We start from the raw sequence: 19259 nt of genomic DNA on the forward strand, positions 1-19259 counted from the left end.
TCCCATGCACTGTTCTACACCCCCTTCACTCATTCATTCTCCTTGCCTCTCTACACTCCGTGCGTGACATACGGTAAACACCTGTATCTAATTCCACTTATTATTGGTGTGTCCTTCTCCCTTTCCTTCTTCCTTGTTCCTTCTACCCACCACCCCTCCAGCACCCGCTCCCCCTCCAGCACCCACCCTTTCTCGTCCTCCCCCCTCCCTTCTCCCCCGATTCCCTTACCCTCCTGCCTTTCTGTCCTTGTCTTTAACTCAAAGAATTGTTTTATTAGTTATAACTTTCACCATAACAAACGGCCTTGAAAGGACCAGCAGATTTGTTGTTGTTTGCTTTCCTGTGTACCTCCATCACTCCCACTTTCCCTTAAAACCTTCTTCTCATTCACCCCTCTTACTCAGCCCATCCCTCTTATAACATCCCTTCCACCCCCACCCCCCGGCACCCCATCTTCTAATTCCCCTCTGCTCCCCGCCCCCCTGATTTATGCGATAATAATTACAACCCCCGCCCACGTGCAATTACTACCTGACTGCGAGAGGCGCGTGTGTGATGGAGGTGGACGTGCGTATTGACGAAGATGTAAATATAACGCATCTTGGCCCCGCTGTAGTATGTAGTTTCGTTGCCCTTTAGAAAATTGCATGTAGCGAGATTATGGAAAATTAACACTGCCCAGAAAGTGTCCACATTAACTTCTACAGCAAAAACAACTTCACAGAGGTTGGGTATGCTGAAATTATACCATGCTTTTTTTTTTTTTTTGTAACCCCACTTATTTGCAGACTTTAACCAGAGGACTTCGTATTTGCCCGTGTGGAATACAGCTGTCATGTGTCCATGTGTGTGGAGGTAGCGTGGTGGTGGTGGGGGGGGTGCTTACAACGTACATCGCTTCTACAGAGGGTAGAATCAAAGGCTTTTCGTCTCATCAGCCCTCCATCTCTCACTGTCACCCTGCAGCCTCTCTCTCTTCGCCATAATGTTGCATCTCGGTCCCTCTTGTTGCTACAGTTCTGGTCACTGCTTTTCTGAACAGTCTGCTTGCATTCCTCCATAACGGCACGCACCCAGCGCCTGTCTACCTACAAAATATCTCACTTTCCTTCCAACTCCCTAAGGCAGGAGTCAACCAATACTCTGTCTTTCAGGTAAGCAACTGGTCAACTCTGGATCTGTCTCTCCCCAGTCTGTCTTTCCTACTGCTTGTGATCTGTCTTTTATATGCTATGTATCCAGGCATCTCGAAATGAACGAATATTGAAGTTGGCTTTAATATTTGTTACATTTCCTTTCGAAGGGACAATTTTTGCAGGCTCTCAGCATTTTGTACTTTTTATTTTTTGCATAAGTAATATAACGAGATGATGTTATTACTCCTCAAGAGATTATATGTATCAAAGACATGATAAACAATGACTGTTCAGAAAATACCGTAATATGTAATGAGGGCATGGTAATGATCGCTTCCTAGGAAATGATATATTGCTTGATTGGTCTTAGAAGCTATCACTGTCTTACTAAGAAAATTGTATGTACCGGTAATGATGTCATGCAGATTTCGGTGATATATGTTGGTTAAGAAATGCCAATAGTTTTGTTATGAAATACCTCTAGAGCACAAGTCTGTAATTGGCAGAACGATAAGCTTTAGTAAATTTTTAAATTAAATTTGAAAATGTTGTTGAAGCGAAATACAGTAGAGGTCTTTACACCCCTCGTTGTCGAAACAGATCCATCATTCCAGCTAACACAGGACGATTTGATTTATCTTAATGAGTCATAGGAGGCTCAGAGTTTTAGTAGTCACCATTAACCCTCTCACGGTCTGAACAACTCCAGTATTCATTCTAGGGAACGCAAGACGATTTCATTCATCTGAGAGTCAGTGATGGGAGCCTAGAAGTTACTAATATCACCACCAACCCTCTCGTTATTGGGATAATTCTAGTATTTTATTGCAGCTAACGTCAGTCGAGTGTATCTGTATGCATGTGAGTCATTCGGGCGTGAGAATGAAAAGGTGTATTCATATCAGATAATTATGGTCAGTGAGAGAGAAGGATGAATATGGATGTCCTATGGTGGTGACGTAAGAGTATGGTGGTGACGTAAGATTATGATGGTGACGTAAGAGTATGGTGGTGACGTAAGAGTATGGTGGTGACGTAAGAGTATGGTGGTGACGTAAGATTATGGTGGTGACGTACGATTATGTTGATGACGTAGGAGTCTGGTGGTGATGTAGCCTAAGAGTGTGGTGGTGCTGTAATACTGTGATGGTGACGGAACAGTAACCAAGAGAGGGGATGTAATAGGGGTCGATAAAGATACAATTAGACGGACAGATCGAGAAAGACAAATAGATAAATATAGACACAGGTCGGTAGATAAAGACAGTTAGAGACAGATGGATAGATATTACATAGATAGATAGATACAGTAACCATGGTAGGATATGTAATGAGATCTTTGGAATAATCTCTCCTTAGGTGAATATTATGTACAGTCGTAGTCATAAGTTTCGAAACACATCATTACGATAAATAACGAGACAGAGAACAGTAATTTTTGAGACCCAGCAAAGTGATGTTCTGAGCCCAAGACAGTTTTCACAATATTGTTTAAAAGTTTCATAATTTGGTGGACTAAAAGGTGGAGCGATATTCTTGCCCTCAACTGTATACACACACACACACACACACACACACACACACACACACACACACACACACACACACACACACACACACAGCAAGAAGGAAGGGACAGTAAGCACATAAACCGCACCTGCTGTACTGAAAATACCCACTTGCCCATCGGCGATTCGTGTATTTGTCAGTGGCAGGTGGGGAGGAATGTGTGGGGTGAGGAGAGGACTGTGTGGGTATGTGAGGTGTGTTTAGAGAGGGGAGGGTGGATGTTGTATGTGGGGTACGTATTGTGGATTATGTGCAGTGGTGGTGGTGGTGGTGGGCATGATGAGGTATGTGGGGGGTGGAAAGGACTGTGGATATTCGATTGTGTGGTGTGGAGAGGACTGTGTGGGTATGTGGGGTTTGTGTAGCATGGATCCCTTGGGCGTAGTAGTAGTGGAGGTGGTGGGCAATGTGTGTGTGTGTGTGTGTGTGTGTGTGTGTGTGTGTGTGTGTGTGTGTGTGTGTGTGTGTGTGGAGTGAGAAAGATTGAGTGGAGAGTAGGAAGTGAGTGGGTATGTGGGGTGTTTGTGTGTTTACAAGTAGGGTATGTGGGATGTGCATGTAGGTGGTGGTTGTGGGCACGGTGGGGGTTTGTGTGTGGGATAGGAAAGATTTAATGGGGTGAAGGAAGTGCTGTGTATGTGAGGTGTTTGTAGTGTGGGTAGGGTATTGTGGTGTGTGTAATAGCAGTGGTGATGGCATGCTGGGAGGGCATGTTAAAGAGCAGCCCGGGGCGAGAATGCTGATGGAGTCCTGGGACTATATTTATAAACTTTCTTTGAGTCTAAAATCATTCGCTCCTCCGTCCACACCCACACAGCTACCCAACACTTATAAATCAAACCAGAGTGAATACCTAAGTGAAATGTGCAACGAATCAAATTATTTCTGTCAATAATTAACTGCTATGGAGACGTATTAATCACAGAAATTGGTTAAGCTCTTTATAAATATCTACCTTGACCTTCGGGACGGCAGGTACCACCACACAAGAAAAATTTTTGCCCATAGGTTCCATGAAACTTAGGGTCGTATACCTAGTGGTTTTGGAGATTCCGTAGCACCTCTTCCTTTGCGATTTATTTTGTATTGTGGCGTTGGAGATTTGGCAACACCTCTTCCTCACCGATTTGATTTGTACAGTACGTTACACCTCGATATCCTCTTACGTTATTAATCCAAACTATGTCGGCATCAACAAGACAAAGACAGTGCAAGAAAATATTAGGATGTAATAAGCAAAATAAGTCGGCAAGAAAGAGGTGCTACGAAGCCTCCTATACTATCCAGACACGACCCTTAACTCGAGTGATGTGGCTCTGTGTTTCTGTATCTTTAGCAGTTCTGAGTGATTAAACGTTCAGGTTGATGCCATGGTGTTCTACTTCGCTTTCACTACGGCTGGTTCTCTTTGGTATTTTATTCACGCTAACACCATACGATTTTCAGCTGAGAGAAACGTTAGCAACCGAAGCCATACCAAATTATTACCAGCCACTCCCGAGTAACCCTTTCCTTACTACTGATACACCGTGGAATACAAATCGGGCGATCTGTTTAGCCGAGAGAAAAGCATAGCTGTCAGAGAGTTAATGAATGAGAACAGAAAATCACTTGGTTATTGATGCAGGATATAAATTACAATATCACATTCCCCCGTGTCTCAGAATATAGAGTACAGTGAGGGTAACAATAGTGCAGTATCTTTGTTAACTGCTCCTCACACTGTCTCTGCTTCTCACACACACTCTCTTTAGCTCCATCACTCTGCCACCAGAACCCCAGAAATGTATGCAAACTATTAACCACGTCCAGCCTATACTACAGTTTCTCCATCCTTCCCCTTTACCACTCATAGTTCAGTGGGTGCTTTCGTAAAAGACCATAACCAGGTTTAACGATGGACAAGTCTCCGTAACAGACAGCTTATGTTTTTAACACGTGATTACCCTCACCGGCTATTGTATTTTACGGTTTACCTTATTCGCTTCACTTCTTGATTGTAATAGACTGATAGCCAGTTATCCTCCCGTAAACTATTGCATTCCAGTTCGCTGTGTTCCACCCACACTTCACACCCTCCTGGATGCTCACACTTCATTACGAGCGAGCAAGCGTAGCGAAGCGATGTTTACTGAGAAACGGGCGGCCCGACACAACCCGGCCCTGCCCGACACGACATGGCCGACCGCAATGGTTTTCAGATGCTAATAACTTTTCTACAGTGTGAGATACAGAAGAGATTCTTTCAGTATGTAGTAGATACAGTCAGTAAATTTTGTTATTAGCTATATATTTACTCATGAGACCAAAGAAACCCCTTGGAATCCCAGCTTTCCACGGGAATGTACCGAGGGCTTCAGTTGACGTGCTCCACCATGAAATCGATTTAAACAAGATTTCCTGTTGTAACACTGTGTTACCTTGCATGGATTCTAACAATTAAATATCGGCTATTACGCTCATAATTTTACATGAACGTTTTTTCTACGTTTAGGAGGTGCAATCAGTAAGGGTGTGTGTGAGAAACAGAAAACGCGAGAAAGTAAATATTTTAGCTGCATTATTCTTCTGTTATTGTTCAACTGTTTCACCAGAAATGTTAAAACTTTACACCAAGATGAAATTATGATGATATGCCTATGTACAAAAGCTCGCTCGCTCGTCACGCGCTCTCAAAGAACAGTTTACTGATTACCGGTAGTTGCGCCGCCAGATTATAATACAGTCAGTCAACCTGATTACCGGTATTTAAAATCTCTCCATCTCCAACCTTCCACCTTCTCTTAACCTCCCCCTGCCTCCCACTCCCTTTTCTGTCGGTACTCCATCACCCATTCTCTCCACATGACCATATTACTGTAACACACCATGGTCTGCCCTTTTCCAGTATACTGTACAGTACTTCGTCTGCTTCCACATCTCTTTCTTACAGTGTCGTTTCTTCACCCTGTCACTGGGCTCACAACACCCTCTAAAAATGGTGTGGTGGCCCCTGGCAGATTTGGGCAGAGATTCACGAACAAACGTACGTCTAATTCCCTCTCGCTAATCAAATTCATGTTTGCAGGAAAAGCAAGATACATTGAGAGGTTTAGCATTTTCTGTTACATGTCTTACCAGTAAAACAAATCTTGGAGAAAAATTATCATGTAATTAAGATTTCTTTTTGCAAGAAGGAGAGGGAAAGGGGGGTGTAGAATATTTTCGGTCATTGCTCGAAGTGAAAAATCAAATTTTGAGTAACAGAGGGCAATGATGGCTACTTTTTTTTTTTCTTTTTTTTTTCTGAGCCCCGGCCTCTGCCTCATCTCGCAGCTTAGTCATACTTCACGGCCATAATGTACATTCATGACCATACACATATCACGCCACGCCGTGAACACCTACAGATTTAAGTGACCCATTTCAGGCAGGTAAGTAATTCTTCTCACAGCATTAAATGGTCCTCGTGGGGAATACGGTACCTCCTTTGTCAACTCACTTGGGTTCCTCTGACTCATTCTTACATGAATAAACTCGCCTGGTCTTTGGTGGGATAGGATAGTACAGATCTCACAACCATGAAAGGGTAAATGTTGACAGTACTATCACTCGACCTCCTGTGGCTGATTTTAGGTTGAATAAAATCGTCTGGCGTCAACCGCAGTGAAATATTAAAGAGAACGGGAACTGGTGGTGGTTGTTCAGTATACACATTGGCATGAATAGAATTATAAGCAGTCATAACAAGATCTGTGGAGACGGGAGAGAACTTGGAGTGAAGCTGTTGTGAGTAATACTGATAAGGTAACTGCAGCAAATCCAACAGTACCCCCTCCGTAGACTGACTTACGCCCCTGGTAGCATTTTAGATTATCAAAAATCCACTGGCTGTCTTTTAGATTCAAACTGTAGCGCGTAAACCACAAGTCTTTCTGATCCTCGAGATCCACCACCAGACCATTACTGTAATGAGGAATAAAATGATGGTTGTTGAGAAAGCAATTACTGTACGCTTAACTCTCAGTGCGATGTGCTGGGGAATGGAGAGAGACTTGAACTGGCAGAGGTGTTAAAGTATCTCGATGCAGAGAGAGAGAGAGAGAGAGAGAGAGGTAAATGTTTGGTAAATGTGTAAAGGAAGTGGAGAGCTCACTGTCAACTCCCTGAATTCTGTATCATATTTTGTAGGTTTGTACCATATTTGCTGCTTTAGGGCCAATTATTCAACGTCGGGGAATCATCATGCACTGGAGGGGTAAGTGAAGGCAGTAAACTTACCACCCATATTCGAAAAATCCCCCCAGAGCTGAGTAAAATCGTCTGGGGATAATAGAGATTAAATGAAAGATGTCGTGGGAATGGAGGAGTTAAGGATATGCCAAGGGTGTGAAGGAGTTGAAAAAGAAAAAAAACAGAGGAGTGAGACTGGATGTTGTAAGAGGAGTGCGTGAGGGTGTGTTGGTGCTCGCATTAACGAATTGGTGAGGCTTTGTTGTCGTAGGAGTGTGAAAAAGCCGAGAGTGAGAGCAATGGATACGGGACTGTTTACTCTTGAACCTGGTGAAATGTTTTAATGGTTTAATTTTCCACGATTTTTAAAAATAATGTAAAAGTCCCTCTTATACAGCGCTGAATGAAGGCCATATTTGGCCCCTCTAATTCGATATTGTCAGCCAGAAGCCAAATAAAATCGTCTGAAGGTAGCAAGAATAAAATGTATGTCATTGTAGTGCAGGGGCTAAGAGATAGTTTTTTATGTGGGTTGCATAGACTGGACTGGATATGGAAAAAAAAATGTCAACAAATGGGACAGTAGAAGACTAGGACTTATGCTTGGATGGTATAGGCATCAGGCAGTAGATACACAGATAGATAAAATGAATTGTGAATGACTGGATTTATGGCCCGTTGAACTAGACACTCTGTTGCTAGTTCACCTAATGTCTATGCTTTCTTGTTCATATATGTGGATAGTGCTCATACCGCATATCAGTGAGAACAAGGACAGCAAGGATGGTTGTGGTTGTGGTGGTGGATGTGATGATGGTGATGATGATGATGATAATGATAATGATGATGATGGTGAATAAAATGGATGTAAAAGAATGTAGAACAAATGATGTTTGTAGTAAATGAGCTTGTGGTGGGGTGTGGAGGCAGTGAAGGGGACTGTTGATGCCGTGGCTGTGAGTTCGTTCCCCGGGTGCAGGGGTGTTGGTTACTACTAGCACTTAATTTGTGTGTGTGTGTGTGTGTGTGTGTGTGTGTGTGTGTGTGTGTGTGCGTGAGAGAGAGAGAGAGAGAGAGAGAGAGAGAGAGAGAGAGAGAGAGAGAGAGAGAGAGAGAGAGAGAGAGAGAGAGAGGAGGGGGTTAACAGGGGGTGGTGGTGGTGTAGGTATCAGGGTGTGTTAATGGTGGTGGTGCTATGATAGTAGGGTGTGATGATAGGGTGTATTGGTTGTCGTGTTAGTTTGCTGACATTGTGTGATGGTAGTGCGTTAGTGGTGGTGGTAGTGTGGTGGTAGGATGTGGTGGTGGTTGTGATGGTAGAGTTTGTCGGTAGATGGTGGTTGGGGTGGTGGTGGTGGTGGTAGGGTGTGGGGAAGGTGGTTGGGTGTTGTTGTCACGGTGGTAGGGTGTATTGATGGGATATGGTGGTGGTGATGTGGTAGGGCGTGGTGTAATTGCTGTCAGGGAATGCTGGTAGGGTGTGGTGTAGGTACTGGTACGGGGTGTTGGTAGGGTGTGGCGTAGGTACTGGCAGGGGCGTTGGTAAGGTGTGGTGTAAGTACTGGTAGGGGGCGTTAGTAGGGTGTGCAGGTAGGGGGTGGTGGTAGGGTGTGGTGTAAGTACTGGTAGGGGGTGTTGGTAGGGTGTGATGTAAGTACTGGTAGGGGGTGTTGGTAGGGTGTGGTGTAAGTACTGGTAGGGGGTGTTGGTAGGGTGTGGTGAAAGTACTGGTAGGGGGTGTTGGTAGGGTGTGCTGGTAGGGGGTGTCTTGCACAGGGACTTGCGTGGCCGTATCACCCCTCATTAGGCTCATTTCCTGGCCAAGGTGTGTCGTGGTAAGGGTGACAGGTGCTTCTGCCTCGCTGTACCCTTGCTGTACCCTCATCCAAACACACTAAACCCTCACCCACACTGTACCCTTATTCTCATCCATACCGTGCTCTCACTGTCACTCACACTGTTCCTCATCCACACTTACACTGTACTCTCACCTTCATCCACACCCACACCCACACTACACCGTACCCTCATCCACGCTCACACTGTACCCTCACCCATACCCACACTATGTCCTTACCCTAACCCACATATGTACACACCTTGAGAGAGAGAGAGAGAGAGAGAGAGAGAGAGTGAGAGGGGGGGGGAGAGAGAGAGAGAGAGAGAGAGAGAGAGTATACACAGTACAGTCAGTCTAACACAGCGTTCATACACTTTCATACTTGCTGTAAGTGACATCTGAAGAATAAAATGGTAAAATCCTCTGCATGTGTTCCGTTTCTCCTCTTGAACTTCAGGAACCCGCAACCTTAGTCTGGGTAAAGTTACGTGTAGTTACTATAATCTGTTTGGTTAGTAAACAGTTACTTTTAGATGACTGTTACTTTTAACCACAAAAACTAACGGTATGTTTCGAGCTCCTGAGGAAAAGGAAGAAGAACGGAATTTTTGCGAACTTTTGCAGGAAATTTTATATCATGATTTAATTTTGGAAACATCTGTATACGTGTACAGGATCTCTTTATAAGGCATATACAATACGGATGAAACTTAACACATGGTAACGACCATCACATGTTCTTCGATCGATCTCTTATTTTTTTCTGAATTATTATATCATTTAGTAGACAATTTATGGGAGATGTCGCACTGATAAGACTGAATTTAATTTTTGTTTAGACTAGGTTTGTTTATTTATATAATATATACGTATATGTATGAGTACCGTATATATGTATACACACACACGCATGTACCCACGCATACCCACTCCCCCCCCCCACACACACACATGATCTAAAATTGAGGCCATCGGATGCGTGTTTCCCCAGGAGCTGACAAGAGGCTGATAGCTAGAGTAAGAGACGGGGCCGTATTCTTGGTAGCAAAGGCTTGGTAGCCCCTCTTTCTTAGTGATTCATTTTTCAGATTACACCATAGTATTCTCTTCTGTTATTCATTTCTCTTTGATATTGATAAAGTTTGCATCAGTAATACACAAGGGAATATTGAGGCGGAACGTGTAGATTAACTCGCTAACGATGAGGTGTTACAAAATCTCCAAATCCAAAAACCAATTCCTTCTCGTAAGCAGATATATATAATTTTTTTACAGGAAGAACAAGAGACATGGGAAGATAATGCACTGTCCTCTTCCATCCTCCAAAACAAAACAAATCTAGGTTTACCTGAGGAAAAAAAATCACTGTGTAACTTGATATTTTTCTTTTGGCAGGAAGGACGAGGAAAGGATGGTACTGAATCTTCTCCGTTCTTGCTCCACCTGGAAGAACAAAGGTGAGTTACAAGAGGAAGCTGATCGTAAGTTTGTTTATGAATCCGCTCCAGAACCACGTGGGGATAAGTTACTACCATTTAATGACAACTGAGTAGAAAGGCGTAGATGCAACAGCTTAATTCTTTCAGTCCGGTAACGTATTCTGTGCTGTATTTTTGCTGCCCCCAGACGATTTTATTCAGTTTAAGGCCATGTCCACACCAAATGCTTGCTGAAGAAGGAACAGAGAAAAGGGTGACGAGTGGAGAGGAAAAAAAAAGGAAAAGGTGTGGTCAGAATGTAATAAATAAATAAATATAATGAGAGAATACGCTGTGTTAACCAATCCACAGAAAAAGAAGAAAAAATGTAAAAGTTATTGGGGTTCTTCATCATTGTTTATCCTTATAAATTCCTACCCGCACCCGCCCGCTTCCAGTGAGGCTAATTGTGTGGGTTTCAGTAATGCCGAACTTTCAACCGCACCCAACCCTGCCAGCATGCATTTAGTGTGGACGCGACATAAGGGAACCCTCTTGTACTGAAAGAATACAATGAAGATGATATCTAACCCTGCTAGTTAGAACTGCTCTTCCCGAAGCTGAATCAAATCGTCTAACCATAGCAAGATTAAGATGAAAACACGTCATCATAGTGAAGTGCTTAACCCCTTCAATCCGATGACGTATTTTAAATTTTATTCCTGCTATCTGCACACCGTTAAATTCATGACGGAGGAGAAATTGGGGACTGAAGGGGTAATAGTTAGATATTGCCTCCGCTAACCCCTTCACTACCAGGGTGCTCTCGAAAACTAAATTAGATCAAGTAATAGGAAGAATGGAATAATAATGAGTTCGTCCTTGTGTTGAAAGTCAGGGGAAAAATCGTCAGGCGGAACAACGCATAGAATGGGAGAGACATCATTATGTTAAGAGGATTAATGGAATTGTTTATATTTCCTTCAGTTCGAGGGATCGCTACAAAACTCTATTTTTTTTGGGGGGGGGAGAGAGAGAGAGAGAGAGAGAGAGAGAGAGAGAGAGAAAGAGAGAGAGTTCGTCGCACTGTAAAGGTTAATCGTTAAACACGGACATGAGTGGAGTGCTATGAGGGGCCTCTGTTTATGTCTGTCTGCTTAACCTCACAGAACCGTACACCACAGTGCCACACATCACAGTCATGCCTCACACTACCGCACCATAGACTGCCACACCACTTACTCCCACACTTCACACTGCCACACCTTACTCCCGCACCTCACACTAGCACGCCACTTACTGCCACACCTCGCACTACCTCACCTAACAGTGCCACACCACTTGCTCCCACAACTCACACAACCACACCACTTAACGCCACCCCTCACACAGCCACACTACACCATACCAAAACTCACACTACATTATACAGCCACACTACACACTGCCACACTACACACTGCCACGCTACATACAGTGACACTACACACAGCCACACCACACATTGCCAGACTACACATTGCCACACTAAACACTGCCACACTAGCCTACATACGCCACACTACACACAGCCACACCGCACACTACTAAACCTCGCACTACCACACCACACATATGCAGAGCTAATAGTCACAACTAATACTGCCGCATCTACCGTCTCCTACTGCACAGAGCCGTTCTTTAACCCTCTCATTGTCAAAACAGCTCTTGTATTCCACTCCAGCTAACGCCAGACGATTTTATTCTGCTGAGAGCGAGTCACGTGAGCCTGGGAGTGTTAGTACTGTCACCATTTACACTTCTAGTTTCCAATACTCCTACCGTAATTTATTTTAGCTGGGAGTGGTCATAGAAGCCTGAGAGTGTTAATACGGCAGGGTACGATTGTCACGTGGCTACTACATATTAAGGATGGTGTTGAAATGTGCTGGGTCTGTGTTTGTAGAGTCAGGATGCAGAGATGTCAGCACGCAAAAAAGGTTCACTGTCAAACGGCGTCTCCATGCGGCCATTACGAGGCAACGGCATTTATCACTTATATTTCGGGAGGAAGAAAAGCAATGGAGAGAGAGAGAGAGAGAGAGAGAGAGAGAGAGAGAGAGAGAGAGAGAGAGAGAGAGAGAGAGGGAGAGAGAGACGTTTTAATAATTTCCACAAACTGTCATCATGAAGATAACGTTAACAGCCTCGTAAAACTGGTGTGCTGCGTACGCAAGAATCTCTGTATTATTATTATTATTATTATTATTATTATTATTTCTGTCATCCACTCACTTGATGTAGTGCTGCCTACTGCTTCATTTAACTTTATCATTCATTTTCTGTGTCTGCTCTCCTCTCTTCCAATTTCTTCCATCTTTCCTGTCACCTTTTTTTTTTTTTTTTTCCACCCTTCTTTCCATATGAGGTGGCTATACATTGATTGACAAGACTAATGGTTTCCTGTAAGCAAGGAAACAATTTATAACGCTGGGTGGTAACCATTTATCCAACCCACACGTGTTCCCTACGTGTCAACAGGTGGGTTGGCGGAGGGTTAGTGAAGTGACCCTCCCCGCAAAACAGCTAACTCAAAGGCAAACGGCCGCCCCTTACGGGATTATGGCGGAGAGGGAGAGATCATGATTAAGCAAGCTTCACATGACCGGACCCATTCCAATATGACAGCCTCTTTGCATTATCCTCATGAAATATGGATTTTATGCAAACAATAATAACTACAATAATTATAATAATAATAATAATAATAATAATAATAATTTCTCAGGTTTTATGTTACTGTCTTAAGAAAATTCAGTCAAACTTGGGGACATTTAAAACTACAAATGTACAAGAATCTGAACCTAATTATGAAAATATTCGTAGGTTTAGGGATCATATTTGTATTTAGCTCCTTCAGCGTGACGAAATATTGGTTTCTGCTACCAGTAAGTCATTTTTTACATTCTGTGTATGAAAGACTTCTGCTAGTGAGGGGGATGAAGACGGCTGTATCCAACCTCCCCAGTTCAGAAAGACTATTCTGACCTCAACCAAGTCGTCTAGGAGTAACCGGAATATAATAAAAAATGTCGCCTGACTGAACGGGTTAATAACGAATGATGTGCGTTAATACGAAATGTAAGAACGTGGTATGAAACCTCATTATGCGATGACATTATTGCCAAGGCACCAAATTATCTGGAATGGTTGTATTATGCAAAAACGTATTTTATTTTAAATTCATGTCGATCCAGTGCACTTTCCTTGAGCTGCATTTTTGTCGTCCAGGCGCGATCTAGGCCTCGATAATCGTACTAGGTCCTGCATGATATTGCCGGCCTTAACAGCTTTTCGCCAGAGACGAGCAGAGGGGTTAGATACCGTCCTCACTGTATAATACAACTGAATAAATGCATTTTTCTGTTATCGTAAATAAGGGATGATGATTTATGAATGCTGCTTAGGGAAGAGCAGAAGTGTAGCATTTGCGTAAATAAAAAGTCCCTTATTCTTTACTACGGATATTCAGTTCATGCTGTTTGCGCATATTCCTCTTTATTTTCATTAGGCTAATAGGAAATTACTTTCATCAGTAACAGTTATTTTGCGTTGATTGCCATTTGCATTCCTTATTTCTTATTTCCCCACCCTTCTGGCACGTTCACGACTGCTCTGAAAGTGTCTTCGGCAGCTACGAAAATCGCTCTTGGTTTTGCAGAGGCTTAATTCCTTCTGCAGTCAACGTGGGTAGGCGTCCTGCGTTAACAGTTTATCTTGGCTCTACCAAAACCGCGCTGTGAAGACGGGTGCAATCATGGACGACAGAAATGAGGCTTTGATGATATTCCGGGTTAGAGAACGCGAATGTTTTGACAAACACGCAGTTTTTTACGATAATTTCCGAAGTATGTGACGATGATGGAACATGAACCTCTTTGTATCGTTGCTGACTGCAGTGGGTAATTTGGAGAATAGGCTTATCGTATTAATGATTACAGGTATACCGTAAAAGTGACTTAAGATCAGGGTGTTGCTTACACCTTGGCGCACGCAGTTTTAATGATACGGCGTGACTGTATACACGATCAAAAAGGTATCGTCCTAGAGAAGTCGGTGATATCCCATATGGCCAACTCAGTTGCAGATCTGTAAGGAAAATTATTTAAGATACAGTATACGAAGGTGTGCATAATAGTGTCACGGATAATTAATAAGACAGAAAATCTAACTTGCAAGCCATGTTATGCATCATCATGAAAGCTGGGATAGGAATAACGAGCGTTTTTTAATATCGATCGTCCCTTGTGTCAGGGTGCTTCACATAAATATCGGTTGTGCGGATATAATTACTGGTATCGGTTCACTTCATTACGATAAATTAAGGCACAGTGAGCAATGACTTCCGGAGCCCAGTGATGCTTTCTGCGTACCCCAGTTAACGTTTTATATTATGATGTAAGAGCTTCATCGCTGTAAGAGTTATATTCTAAGAGCCGTTAATGATTTCGCAACACAACAAGTAATTCAACACAGTACACTTGAATATTCTCTCTCAAGTTACTGATGCAGACTATATTGATAATACAACTATATGACTGAACATACAAGAGAACGTTAAGGTGTAATGTGCTAGATGTTTCGCTAAGGAGGAGATTTTGCGAGGCCTCCAACACACCTAGAATACGGCGATTAAAATGCAGTGGGATGAATCTGTTGTGCGCGTGAGTAATTTCTACACAAAATACACCTCAGGTTACCCCCATTCCCGCTGGTTGTGTGGGGTGTGGTTCTGTGGCGGCACCTTTGGCTTGCAAGTGTATTTGTGTTGACATATTTGATTGTGCTGGGTCACGCAAATTTGAGTAACTGTGGTGCTGACCTTTTCCCTCTTGGCTTGATCCAACTTATTTGTAATGTTTCGTGGAATTTGCTTTACCCCTTCATACCAAGTACCTAATGTTTCGTTGTAATCTTGCTATTTCCAAACGATTTTTATTTAACTCAGGATAGAGATTTCTGACTTCAGAGGTAAGATAATAGACCTCCCTCTCCATACTTGATTAATATAATCCGGCAACAGCAAGAACGTACTGAAAAAAATTCGTCACATGGTTTGGAAGGGATAAATAAAGGTAAAGTGGGAGCGACGGTTTAAGGTACTTAGCCGCGGTGCTAATATCCTTAATTTAGACCTTTGAACGTACAGCGGATTATTCATCCAAAATCCTGATATACAAGGCCACTGCATCAACCAGGTTCCCACATTTATCTCTCATGGGTGTTACCGTAGATACTCACTGAACTTATCAACTCACAAAGAGTGGATGTGTACCTCAGTGAAGCAGCACCAGATATCAAACCCCGCCGCTATCGGGCCGGCGGCTTCGTAGCAATCAGTGCTAAGTACTCAGCCACCGCGGAAGTGTGCTGACTTTGTTTCTTCTCGGACAGACTAACTGATTAACATTTCATGGAACTTTATTAACTCCGATAGCGTATTATGTTATTTTTTTTTTAATCTCTCCACACTACTTTGTTAACTTGATCATTCGCACGGATGATAAACAGTCTGCATTAAACCCACTGATTAAACCTTTCATAGTCTGATTTCTCCCCCTAACCTAAATAAAATCGCCTGAAGGAACAAAGGAAAAAAATCTGTTCTTTCCTGGCCAACTCCAGCTTATCAACGATTTTATTATATCGTGGAATTTTACTTTAACCCCTTCAGCTCAAGACCGTATTTTTGGTCTTGCTCTTTCCAGGCGATTTTATTCAGCTACATCCTGACCCGTTTGGCCAGAGTACCTAATTATTACTTTTGTTACCTTCAGACCATTTTATTCAGCTGGGGAAGAGTTTTCGAACTGAAGGGGTTTGGCCTATAGAGCCTTCATTAACACCTTCATCCGGTGACGTATTTTACCGCTATTCACGGCACCTTCAGACGATTTTATTCAGCTTCGGGGAGACGTTGTAGTGAAGGTAAAAAAACAAGGCTACATCTAACCCCTGCAGATCTAAAGTAAAATTTTTCTTAGCTAAATAAAATCGTCTGAAGGTAACAAGACAAACCACACACACACACACACACACACACACACACACACACACACACACACACACACACACACATCGGAGAGAAGCCGTTAACCCCTTCAGCCCGAGGATGTCAATATTTCCATTCCCGCTGCCACCAGACGATTTTCCTCAGCATTGGATTACAAATGAATCCCACTGACTGCTGTTGCAATTAAAAAAAAAAAAATCTCCCACGGACTGAATAAAATCGTCTGGAGATGTAAGACTGACACGAAATATTTAAGTCCTCTGGTTAAAATGATTATCCCTTTCAACCCCATTGTTTTCTTTATATATATATATATATATATTTTTTTTAAATGTCAGTGTAAGTATGCTCAACTTAAGACTCGCTTGTAGGGAAGGGGTTTATGAAGGCTGCGTCTAACCCCTGCCGCTCGGATACTTTCTCCAGAGCTGAGTGAAATCGTCTGGGGATAGCAAGAATGAAGTATAAAAAGACGTCATTCATAAAAGCGGGCTGTTAACTCCCTCACCGCGATGACCTGGTTTTTCATTATATTCGGGCTGCCTTCAGACGATTTTGTTCACCTTAGGGCAGTGTTTTCGAACTGGAGGGTTAGATACAGCCTTCGTTGACTGTTCTGTACGAGACTTTAAGCTGAAGAAAATCGTCTGGAGATGGCGAGAATAAAAAAAAAAAAAAAAAGGAGGATAGAGGTTAAAGGCAAGTTTATATTTTTTTTTACCACCTAAAGACGACGGAGGCTTTCTTATTCTTGATTATTTTAGACGATTTTACACCGTACAGGGGAGACTTTTCGAGCTCCTTCACTAATCCCATGAGTAGGAGAGGGTTTTGCCGCTTAATTGTCTGGAAACAGCAAGAATAAACCAGTGAAATAGGTCATGTGATCCAGGGTGTTAATGTGTACCTGGTGTGACAGAGAAATATGAGTGTAATGATATAATCCAGTCCATGCCCCTCATCCTGGTAACATCATGTGTGTGTGTGTGTGTGTGTGTGTGTGTGTGTGTGTGTGTGTGTGTGTGTGTGTGTGTGTGTGTGTGTGTGTGTGGATTGATGTGTAATGTTGCAGGGATATACTAATGCTTTATATTATCATTATATATAAATTCTCTCCAAAGCTGAATAAAATAATTAAAGACTATTAAAGGGCATCGTACTGAAAGGGTTAAATGGTGTCAAGGGGGATATTGTTGTCCTTTGGGTGAACTACTCATAATCACCCCAAGGCCAGTCACTGACAAGGATATACCACTCCCGTCCCGTCAGTTCTCTTAGGAAGGGGATAAGAGATAGCAGCAAAAAGTACGCTGACACTGCGCAAATCTCTCTCTCTCTCTCTCTCTCTCTCTCTCTCTCTCTCTCTCTCTCTCTCTCATACACACACTTTATTATGGTGGGTGACTGTAATAACACACTTATCTTACTCTCACTCTACCTATTAGCCAGTCCATCCCTCACCCTCAGTCTTACCTCTCAGTCCCTCACCCTCACCCCTCATCTTTATTGTACAGCAAATTCTCTCTCTCTTTCTCTCTCTCTCTCTCTCTCTCTCTCTCTCTCTCTCTCTCTCTCTCTCTCAAGTATATAATGTATAACGTTGCAGTTCGTTTATCCCTTCACAACGATGACATGCAAAGTTTTTCATGCTGGCCTCAGACGATTTCTTTCAACTCAAGAAAGATTTTCAACAGGAAGGGGATAATGAAGCCTGTATCTAACCCCCCCTCACTTCGAAAAACCTCTCCTAAATAAATAAATAAATAAAATCGTCTGGAGGTAGGAAGGAGACGAAAGGCCATTCTCGTGGTGAACGGGTGTCTGTGGTTTTGCTGAAACGGTAAAATAATCTTAATCACAGGCATATCCGGCCCGATCCTTTCATTCCGATGATGTATTTTAAAAACTTATTCTTGCTACTTGCACATGATTTTATTAAACTTCAGAAAGGGCCTCATACTGAAGGGATTAATGAAGGATATATCTAACATCTTCAGTGTGAAAAATGTCTCCTAAGCTGAATGAAATGGTCTGAAGATGGCAAGAACAAAGTGAATGTATGTCGCTGGATTACAGTTGTTTAGGGCCAAGAATATGTAGTGAAGGTAATTCCGGGTTTTTAACAGATAATCTTTCCTGATAAGCGCTATCAGTGGTACTTTTGGTGATATGGTGAGTGCAGCACCAGGGAATGGCCAGTCATAAGATGCATATATAAGAGTAAGGCCTTGGAAGCCGAGAATGGAGTTATGTCTACTTTATGTATAAAAATCTGGGACGTATTCTATTATGCTGGGACGTATTTTAAGTGGCTTTGTAGACTGTAATATCTCTTCATTCGAAATTTATTCTGCTCATTGCACCTCAGTATCCTCTTGTGAGTTACTGATGCACACTGCTTCCGTATGAACATTATATATAATAGCGAACAAGGGAATGTTAGTGTAATGTTCAAATAAATCGCCAAGGAAGAGGTACTACAAAGCCTTCAGTGCCACCGTGCCGCATAGTTCCACAGTAAGCCATGTGTGGTACAACATAATACAGTTAACATCTCTCGTAGTTGTTGTAGCGAAATGAGGTTAGGTTAACTAATAATTGCCAGGGAAGACATGGAAATGTATTAACCGTTCCTCGCTACACCAGAGGAACGGTGCTAGATGGCCGATTTCAGTTCATACGATTTTCCACATTTCAAGCTGCAGCTCAGGAATCAAGACTTACCTTCAGAATGGCTGAGTGAAAGTTGTCGTGGTGAAATATCGCTGAAGTTTTCTCAGACGTTGCCTTCTTCCGCCTCTGTCTTTCAACACAGCGAATGTAACTGGTTTGCTGATCTCTATAAATTTGCGACTGTCACGTTGACCTGTTGAATCTGCAGAATGATGAGACCGACAGCTGTTTGCGTTTCTACGGTAAATTTTCAGACTGGCACTTTCAACCACACCTCACGTTATGTGCGAGACGGGTACACACACATACGTGCACCCTTCCGTCGCCGCGCGTGCAATAGTGGTTGTGATGTTGCTCT

At 42.8% G+C, this 19259-nt stretch overlaps 1 protein-coding gene across 3 annotated transcripts in view; it reads right to left on the bottom strand.

Annotated features, from left to right (window-relative positions):
* LOC145393000 (sodium-coupled monocarboxylate transporter 1-like) overlaps positions 1 to 19227 on the bottom strand; it is a 143916-nt gene extending 124689 nt beyond the window's left edge. For all 3 annotated transcript variants that reach the window (XR_013896090.1, XM_080267310.1, XM_080267309.1), the window contains exon 1: positions 18953 to 19227. The gene's annotated coding sequence lies outside the window, so the exon portion shown is untranslated. The remainder of the gene's footprint in view (positions 1 to 18952) is intronic.
* Between the last annotated feature and the right edge of the window lie 32 nt (positions 19228 to 19259).

The sequence above is a fragment of the Coenobita brevimanus genome, chromosome 23 (genome assembly GCF_032717465.1).
Source record: "Coenobita brevimanus isolate Jiangsu-jjx chromosome 23, ASM3271746v2, whole genome shotgun sequence".
Lineage (NCBI taxonomy): Eukaryota > Metazoa > Arthropoda > Malacostraca > Decapoda > Coenobitidae > Coenobita > Coenobita brevimanus.